We start from the raw sequence: 9,845 nt of genomic DNA, 5'->3' as shown, positions 1-9,845 counted from the left end.
AGCCCCGCGTCAGGCTCTGGGCTGATGGCTCGGAGCCTGGAGCCTGTTTCCGATTCTGTGTCTCCCTCTCTCTCTGCCCCTCCCCCGTTCATGCTCTGTCTCTCTCTGTCCCAAAAATAAATAAAAAAACGTTGAAAAAAATTTTTAAAAAAGAAAGGGAGGAGGAAGCAGTCTCAGTTTCCATCCTAAGGAGCTCCCAATTGTTGGAGGAGGTCATAGAGAGAACATGAACACTGGTTGACGCTTGAGCTACATCAGTGCAACCAGAGGCTCCTTACCCTTCCTTGTCCTTAGAATGTATATTCTGCCCACTGTTCCCATAGCTGGAGCCACTTCAGGAGTACAGTTTTGAGAGTGTCATGTGTTGTTGAGACCATCTGGACTATATCCAACAGAACCCATTCGAGACCTCTATAAAATGTTAAGATCCTGCCAGGTGGGTGCAGAGATGGACCAGTCCTGTGGCAGTCCAGCACAAGCCTTGTATGTAAGTTTTCTTGCTTATCAAACCTACCAGCTACCAGTCTCCTTTCTTCAGGCCCTCTGTGACTGGGGGCAAGTTTCAGGTTTCATCTAGGAAACTCTCAAATTTGTGAACCAACAATTGGCAAGCAAGCCAGGAGGCCAGAGAAATGAATCTTGGGAAAAAGGCATGGGAGCAGAACTTCCAAGTTGGCCATCAATCTGTAAGTGAGGAGGGGCAGCATGTACGTTAGATGCTTGTGGACCCTGTATGAGTACAGCAATGCCTTCAAAATGTGTTGGTTTGAGGAACTGGCAAAGAAGGGAAGTGAATGATTGCTGCAGTGGGCTGTTCTCTACTGTGGGTACTCTGGCTGGCTATCAGCGACAAATTAGAGACTGAAGCCAATTTAGAAAGCTGAAAGAAGAACTGAGTTAAAAAAGGGTATGTGGGTGCCTAGCTTCAGGGCTGGCAGAGAAGGTGGGGGAACAGGACAGTAAGTTGGAGAATTTAGCATACTATTTTGCAAAGCTAGGAGGGTGCAAGCCTCTGTGGATTAAGGTCCAAGTTCTTATGACAAAGCCTGATTGGGGCACTAAGAGGTGGAATCTCCGAGAAAGCCAGGAGAGTGAAGAGGAGGATGTTGTGGTGATTGACAGTGAAGCAGACAAAATGTTCCCCGCTGACCAACCCCTAATACAAACACAACAGCACAGTGCAGCCAAAACAACCCCAGCCAGCAGGGCAGACCCCAATTCAGGATACAATCATGATGAAAGAATATACTCCCACTGAGCTTATTGATTTAGCTGCCAAGTTCCAGCAAAAGGCCATAGAAAGTACTCCGGCGTAGTAAGTGTGGCTATGAGCTGGGGGGTTGGGGGGCAGTGATGACATTTTTCTGACTATGTAGGAGGCACAGAAAAGGAACAACATCACCACACACCCTGTCCTCTGGCAGGACCTGCATGGTGCTCTGGTGTTTGAGATACTCAGTCTGTTATAGATTGGATTGTTCTAACCCACAGGAGGCCTGGCCCAATAAAGGGGATCTCTCTGGGCACATGGACTGCTGGAAATCTATAGAGGAGGTTCAACAAATTCTCAGGAAGTTGGGAATGAGATAGGCCATCTATACCCCTGTTTTTTCAGGCTCTCATTGGGTCACGTTCACTGCAGGAATGGAAGCCAATATACTTCAGTCTGCGCCCGGGACCTGGTATGGCACACTGGTGTCCATGCTGAGCCCTGTCATGGGACAAGACATTTATGATGTTGGGCAATCCATTGCTAATCTGGGGGACACTAAAAAATCCCAGGAAATTACCAGCTATGGGAAGGACTTGAGACAGAGATGTAACTTGAAAAACCAGAAAGCTCTCCCAATCAGCTGTGAAGGATCCTGTAAAAGTAACTTGGAAACAAATGTGGTTTGACCTCCTGGCTGCTGGACTCCACCTATAAAGGTAGACTGACAACCCAATGCTGTGTTGGTCAACCTGCGGAAAGCCTTAAAACCTGAACAACAGTTCAAACCTGTCCCACCTGCTCCTACCATCCCTGATGCCCCCATCTGCTCCAGCAGGGCCTCAGGGGTACAGTCCTATTTGGGTACAGTCTCCCACACCCCAAGTATAAGATGCAGGCCAAGATTGCCTCTAGGTGAGGGCCATTGGGGGTGACTGGAGGCCTCAAGTTGAGTTCATTATTCACTGATCTCCTTGAAATAAACAAAAGGTGATGGCTCTAGTTGACACGGGGACCAAATATACTCTAATACATGGTAATCCTTAGATGTTTTCTGGCCCCTTCCTCACCATCTATGGTTACAGAAGGTGAATATCCATGGTCAGGAAGTTTCCTTTAACACTGCAAGTTGGGCATCCCCCCCCCCCCTTTAAAATATGGAGTTTTAATCTCTCTAATACCAGAGAGCACATTGGGCATTAATATTGTATGAGGGGTGTCTGGGTGGCTCAGTTGGTTAAGCACCTGACTCTTAGTTTCCTCTCAGGTCATAATCTCGAGGTTTATGAGTTCGAGGCCCATGTCAGGCTCTGCACTGACAGTGTGGAGCCTGTTTGGGATTCTCTCTTTCTCTCCCCATCTCTCTGTCCCTCCCCTGATCTCTTTCTCTCTTTCCCCCCTCTCAAAATACATAAACTTAAAATTAAAAAAAAAATTCTATGAGATCTGCAAAACTCTATCAGTGAATTCTGCCTCTGGGTTAGAGTAATCAAGCCAGTGCTGAAGGGAAACACCAACTGGGAACCAGTTAGTCTACTACCCCCATGAGAAATGGAAACTGTCAAACAATATAAATTGCCTTAGGGCCTAAGAACCTAGGAAAAACTGTCCAAAAACTGCACCAAAGGGGTATTCTGCACTCTGCCGATAGCACTTTCGATAGACCTGTATGGTCAGTGAAAAGTCGGATGGTTCATGGAGGATGACTGTGAAGTACTGAGAATTGAAGAAGGTAGTGCCCCCCATCCCTGCAGCTGTGCCCAACATTGCCACCATCTTAGATACATGGCTATGATCCTAGGAGTGTTCTATGTTGGGCTGGACTTAACAAGTACTATTAAGTACTTTCTTTTTTTTTTTTTTTTGGGATGAGTACTTGGGCCCACACGGACCAGAGGTGTTTTATTAAGCGTGGAAGAGAGGAAGGGAGAAAAGGGCAGTTGTGCCCCGCAGAGAAAAAAAGCCCAGGAGCTTCCGGGTGCTGCCAGGGAGCCTCTCTGAGCTCTGACCCCTGCAGCCCCACCCTGTCTTCTTGGAGGGTTGTGGAGTCAGTGGACCTGATAGGCCAGGTCCAGGTAGGCAAGGATGAGGCTCTCAACCAGCTAGGTACAGTCCAGTGGTGGGAAGGCAGCCAAGGGTACTGACCCATGAGGCCCTACACAGCAATGGAGCCATCTCGGAAGTCTGGCTGATGAATCACAAGATCAGTTTGCCTTCACATGGGAAGTTTAACAATGGACTTTTCAAATGCTTTCCCAGGTAAACCTGCAAAGTTCCACCATATGTCATGAGGCCTGTCCCTGTTCTCCTTCCCCACATCAGTAAAATGGGCCCATTACATTGATGATACAATGTTAACATGTGAAGACTTACCTTTGCCATAGGGCATTCTGCAGGCTTTGCTGGAAAATATGTGAGGGAGAAAATAGGTCATGAGATCCCGAAAAGTTCAAGGCTGAGACACCACATAAAGTTTTTGGAAGTCATATGGTCAGGTAAGACATGCATTGTCCCAGGAGCTATGATTGACAAACAACATACAAGCCTACCCAACCCCTAGAAGCACAAAAGAGTTGCAAGCTTTTGAAGGAATTTGGGGGTTTTGGAGGAGTTTTATTACCCACCTGGCATGGTGTCTCCATCCCTTGTACTACTTGGTAAAGAAAAAGCAAATGTGAGATTGGTGATTGAAGCAGCAAGCCACCTTTGGGAGGGCAAAGGAACTAATGAAACACTCTGGGAATCCCCCAAGCAGGGCTACCACTTGAGTTGATGTGTCTGTGACTCTGGAAGGCATGGGTTGGGCACTGTGGCAGAGACAATAGAAGGAGAGAGTACTCCTAGGATTTTGGTCCCAGCTCAGAAATCTGATGCACCCCTAACAGCTCCTAGTGGTGTACACAGCATTCCTCCAGGTAGACCCTCTCACAAAGGAGCAGCATATCATGGTAAGACCTTCCCTTCCCATCAAGGGATGAGTTGAGAATATGTTCCATCCACCCATCTCTGGCATGGCTCAAACTTCCATGTTTACCAAGTGACAAGCCCATTTTCAATAGAGGCAGCCTGTGCACCACTGTCTCTAGAAACTCAGGTCCTGCTGAACCCAAATGTCCCATCAGTTTCCTCTGGTAGCCTGTGTGGCCTGTAGAAAGGAGCTGGGGAAATTCCTGCTGATGCCTAGAATACAGGTGGATCTAGTCAGGCATCTGGATAGAAACAGGAACTAACTGCAACAGTTAGTGGGCTGAACTCAGAGCCATTTGGCTCATACCACTCATTAGCCCTGGCCATTAATGCTTTGCACTGAGAGTTGGGCTGTTCTAACTATATGGCTTGGACAGTGGGAACTGAGGGATGGATGACCATGAATCAGCCCTTGTGGAGTCAAGATATATGGAAAGACATTTGGGTCTGCCTGCAAGAAACTGAAGTGGTCTTCACTATCTGCCACATCCCGACTCATAAAGTCCTGACTCCTACTGGCAATCAGGAAGCCAATGCCCTAGCTCAGTATAAGCTCTAGCAACTGACTGTTCACTAGATAGTAGATTGGGTGCATAGAAAGAGTGGCTAACATAGTGCTTGGATGAAATGGCATATTACTAGGGATGCTGGATTTCCTTTAAAATACAGTGACTTGGTAAATGCAGTAAAGCATTATTTTATGTGTTCTAAATAATGTCCAAGGCAACTGCCAAAGAATTCTGGGGCCATCATCCTAACTCGTGAGGGATTGGCAAACTGATTATACTGACACCTTCACTCTGAGTGAGGGTTCTAAACATGCTTTGATTTGTGTGAACAGTGTTGTCTAGCCTAACCCAAGTTTTCCCTTGTCCCCATGCAAACCAGGCTGCTACTATTAGAGGATTAGAGAACCTGAGTACCATGTGTGGATAATCTTAGCAAACAGATAGTGATTGGGAGGTCACATTTCAAAGGTCATAATATGCAAGACGGAGCAAAAGAACATGACATTGAATAGAGGTTCCATCACCCCTATAACCTATAAGCAGCAAGGTTGGTAGAAAGGAAAAATGGAATATTAGAGCAGCAGATAAAAACACGCATTAACTGTGGGAACTAAAGGATTGCCCCAAGCTCTAATACATTTGAATGCTCATCTAAAATGGCCTGTTACCTCATCTTCCAGACTGCGGACCCTTGCCAAGACACACAAAAATGTAAAGGTATGGAAATGACCATTGCCCAGATCCTCACCAAGGATCAAGATGCTATGCTGCTGAGAACACCAAGCCCCAAGATGCCTGGGAAAGACATTGTCCACTGGAATTTGCAATGGGATGGCCCTCAGGATGAATGGGTTACTTTGGATCCCTCGGTGAGGGGGAACTAATCAATTTCCACTGGGATCCTGTTGTCTGGCTGCAAGCCAGAATGAAACATGCACCACTGAAGAAGGGAAGAAGGTGGGGATCCTGGTCTGGCAAATTCGACCCCCTATCTGTCTTCTCATGCCTGACGGTGGTGCTTGCTTCAGCCAACATGTATGGTATGCATAACTAAGTCAAATTCCTAAAACTGTAGCCGTCTTAACATCTAAGGATCAGGCCACAAGTATAATTTTTAGAGAAGGAGAAGATCTTCCCATACAAGTTCCTATTAAATGTCTGTCTTTTTGACCTTAGACTTCTGCTGCTCCAGTGGTATCTGGTCATGGACTGGGTACAAGATGGAAATACCTTTCTGCACTGGGTCCCTTCATATGCCTGGCAAATGAATCAGTCCAACCTTTACATGGGAAAGATGCCCCTCAAGCTTAACAGGATTACCATGGTGGGTATCACCACTCCAGGGAAGGGACTGGAAGGCCTAACACAGTACATTAAAGAACAAGCTAGGTCTAGTACTCTCGATTCAACTGGTACCACCAGTACTGATGCAGAAACCTGGCCTGTGATACACACCTGGCCTGTGTATCAATAACACTGGGTGTAGGTAGTCATCTTCTGTCACTCAAATTATACACCCATTCCTAAAAATACCACTAGTAGAGCCATGGGTGGCTACAGTCAGATTTGGGATGGGTTCATCTGGCTTATAGACATTTGAGTCTTGGATTATAGACATTTGAGTACCTGGATACCCCTATTTTGGAAACAGAAGAATCAATTTAAACATAACTGGCTCAATTTAAACATACTGGAGTATGGGATGGATGTCACTGGCCCATTCTGTCACATTATAGGATAGTGACTAGTTTGGCACTAAATGGTCACACTGCCTAGGTATTTCTTGGGTAGTCCCAAATGGGGCCACATGGGTATGTGACACAAATCTTTGGCCATGGCTTCCACCTGGTTGGTTGGGCCACTGCAACCTAGGTTTTTGGTGGGCACAGGGGAGAATCTGCCCCATGGTAGTGAAAATTGCCAACCTTCCTCATTGCAAGGTCAAATGGGCATATTCTGTTTTCCACTGGTATAATCATTTGGCTGCCGTCTTTGTCCCCTCCAATGACCTGGAGGACCAGTACACAGAAACCCTTACTACATTCACCCAACAAGGCTTAAATGGTAGCCAGCAAGCCTGTCTTTACTGAACACTGAAATGTCTTTAATGAGAAAAGCTGTCCTCCAAAATAGAATGGCTTTGAACATTACTGCTGCCTTGCCAAGAGGTACCTGTGTCATTATCCAAAAAAGAAGGTTGTGTGTTCATACCTGATGAGTATGCTAATGTGTCATCTTTATTAAATCATATGAGACACAGTGAATGTTCTGAGTGATCTGACACCCAGCTTAGGGGACTTAGTAAATCAATGGTACAGATCACGGGGCTTTTGGTGGAAAAAGCTGTCACTGATTTGGAGCATCGTTGTCTTAATCTGTGTTTTCTCTTGCATGTAACTGTATTATTGGTATGGTATCTTCCTCCAGGCAGCCAGATAGCTGCCAAAGGAGTCACCTCCATGCTAATGAAACACCTTGCAGACTGCTCAGGTCACACTATAGAAGAGGGGGGCTTATGAGATTATAAGAGCCAGTATAGAGGAGTGAAGTGTTGGAGGAAGTCATTGACAGGATGTGACCACTGATTGACTGAGGAGCTGGACCTCCACAATGGGAGGCTCCTGTCTTTGGAATGTTCCCTCTGCTCACTGTTCCCATAGGTGGAGCTATTTTATTTTATTTTATTTTATTTTATTTTATTTTATTTTATTATTTTATGATTTTTTAAAATGTTTATATATTTGTTTTGAGAAAGAGAGAGAGAGAGTGCGAGTGGAAGGGCAGAGAGAGAGAGGGACAGAGAGAGAATTCCAAGCAGCCTCAGCTCTGTCAGTGCAGAGCCCTATGTGGCCTCATAAACTGTGAGATCATAACCTGAGCCAAGCTAACTGAGCCACCCAGGCGTCTCTAGGTAGAGCCATTTTAAAAGGACAGAGCCTTGAGCATGTGTTGCTGAAAGCATCTGGAGGGGACAGATGAAGAAACCCAGTTAAGGCCTCTATACAAATTTTCACGATTCTGGAAGGCAGGTAAGGAGATCTGTTCATTTCACAGCAACACAAGAAAAACCTTATAAGGTCTCTTGCTTATTCAACCTGCCATCTACCAATCTGGAGTGGCTGGCCTGTTTCTTCAGTCTTTCCTTGGCCTCTATGAATGGGGGCCATTGTCATGTTTCCCCGAGAAGCTGCCACAGGTGCAAACCAACAATACCAAGAACTCACTGTCCACTGTTCAGTTTTTTAACCCAGGCTCATCTATGGTTTGCAAATGATGCTGAGTGCCTTTTCAAAAAGGCGAGGATAATTCTTGTATTATCCAGATATCTTTCCTACGTCTCTGCAGATATTTAATTGGCATTGAACCTTTTTGCCATTTTGAGGAACTATTGTGCTACTCTTGTGATGAATACTGTTATGGGGTCTGCTTAGTTTTATATGCCTTAGGATATAATTGGATAGTGTAATGGCCGTACTTAAGAATTCACTTTTATGTATATTAAAGCCCTTTGTAAAGTGCTATGAAATGACAACATAATTGTTATTGTTGTTACTCCCAACAACTGTTGAGCTGGTGCTTTCTCAGCATAGTCACCATGAGGAAATACCTGGATGATTGAATCCATTCTTTGTTTTTAAAATGTCCATTGACTTGAAGACTTTTTCCAAGGACAGGAAGCAAAATTTAACACATGCTTCTAGGCTTCTCTTTATATTCTCAAGTATGGTTTACAGCCTCGAGCATGGTTGTCCTTTCTGACAGAACTATCTTTTATCTTCTTTTTACAAGATAAGATTGATCTATTTTTTAAGCTAATACACCACTGGCTTTACATCCTTGTTGTAGGCTTTGGGAATAGGTTAAAGCTTCTTTGTGTTGCATTATTTACTGTGCAGCTACATTCAAAAACACAATGAGTATACTGAAATTAATAACTCTAGAAGGGTGCAAAGTGATAGTATTCACAGTCAATTATAGAGATGATCTATTACATTAATATAATACTGATGCTATTTGAATGCAATATAGTGAAGAAAAATAAAGTGGCAGGCTAACAGAATTTCAGTTTTTGAGTTCAGAAAAAAAAAGATAAATGGTTAGCGGGCGTGGTTTAATAGCTCAAATGCATATGCTATAAGCTCTTATTTCAATGTCAGCTCTTAGCAAAGGACACCAGGCAAATGAACTTGAATATCCATTTGATTTACTAGCTTCTTAAAAACTGAATAAGGTTTTATATACTTTGTAAAGACTTACTAGCAAAAAGGATAAGAGGGTGGGTTTTAATGGAGGTAATCCTCTAAGAAGTTACTCCTTAGCAGTTAGAAATACAGAAAAGCAAGATAAACTTGAAATAAGCCTGATAAATCCTATCTTACTCATTGTCTTCACTTAATAGGTACCTTGGATCTGGATTAAGCTGTGCTCAGTAGTCACCCTGAGAAATTCTATTCTTTATGTATTCTCTTTCCACTCCTCCTCTTACTGAGCTAATGATTACTTTCCCACCTACAAGTTATGAATGAAGTCACTGAATGCAATTATTGGGTGGAGTTCTTGGATTAAGATCACGGATCTTTAATGAGCCTTCATGGGTTCTATAAATGGTGATTCTCAGACCTGCCTGGGTACCAGAATCACCTATGTAGCTGGTTAGAAATACACATGCCTGGGTCTCCTTCCCATAGGATTGATTCTATATATCCGGGAGGACCCAGGATAGATGTAGTTTATGATACAGAAAGAGGATTGAGAACCCTTACCATTGTTGGTTCAAAGTACATTTTATTAAGAGGTGGGAATTGAAAAAAAATAAGTATGCTATAACATTAATTTGAATTTATATTATTTTATATATTTTATGCATATAAATTAATTTTTATTATGCAAGTATACCTGTATACTGTAGAAGCATAAGAAAATACAGAAGCACAAGGAGCAAAATAGTTTCAAATATGACCAGTTAATTTTTTAAAAAATACAGATGGACACTGAGATTTTAATTATAGTAAGAGAGCATTTGCCTTTGAAATTAGAAATAGAAATCCAAGGGTGCTCCATAGAGTTGTTGTTCTTGTGTATTGGTTGATGTTCTTTACTGAAGGGAAGATCTTATCCACCCTTTCTTCCTCTACCCAAATATTTTTCTGTTTTTTTTT

The 9,845-nt window shown here is 43.7% G+C and overlaps 1 long non-coding RNA gene across 1 annotated transcript; it reads left to right on the top strand.

The window, feature by feature from the left end:
- Positions 1-156: 156 nt before the first annotated feature.
- LOC147578217 (uncharacterized) lies at positions 157-5,861 on the top strand. Its single transcript, XR_015254940.1, has 2 exons — positions 157-483; positions 1,616-5,861. It is a non-coding gene; the product is annotated as an uncharacterized LOC147578217 (long non-coding RNA).
- The last annotated feature ends 3,984 nt before the right edge of the window (positions 5,862-9,845 follow it).

This window comes from Puma concolor, chromosome C1, assembly GCF_028749965.1.
Source record: "Puma concolor isolate L17-30 chromosome C1, mPumCon1.1.hap2, whole genome shotgun sequence".
NCBI classification, from domain to species: domain Eukaryota; kingdom Metazoa; phylum Chordata; class Mammalia; order Carnivora; family Felidae; genus Puma; species Puma concolor.
The sequence above is the reverse complement of the archived record's forward strand: the minus strand, read 5'-3'. Positions and strand labels throughout refer to the sequence as shown.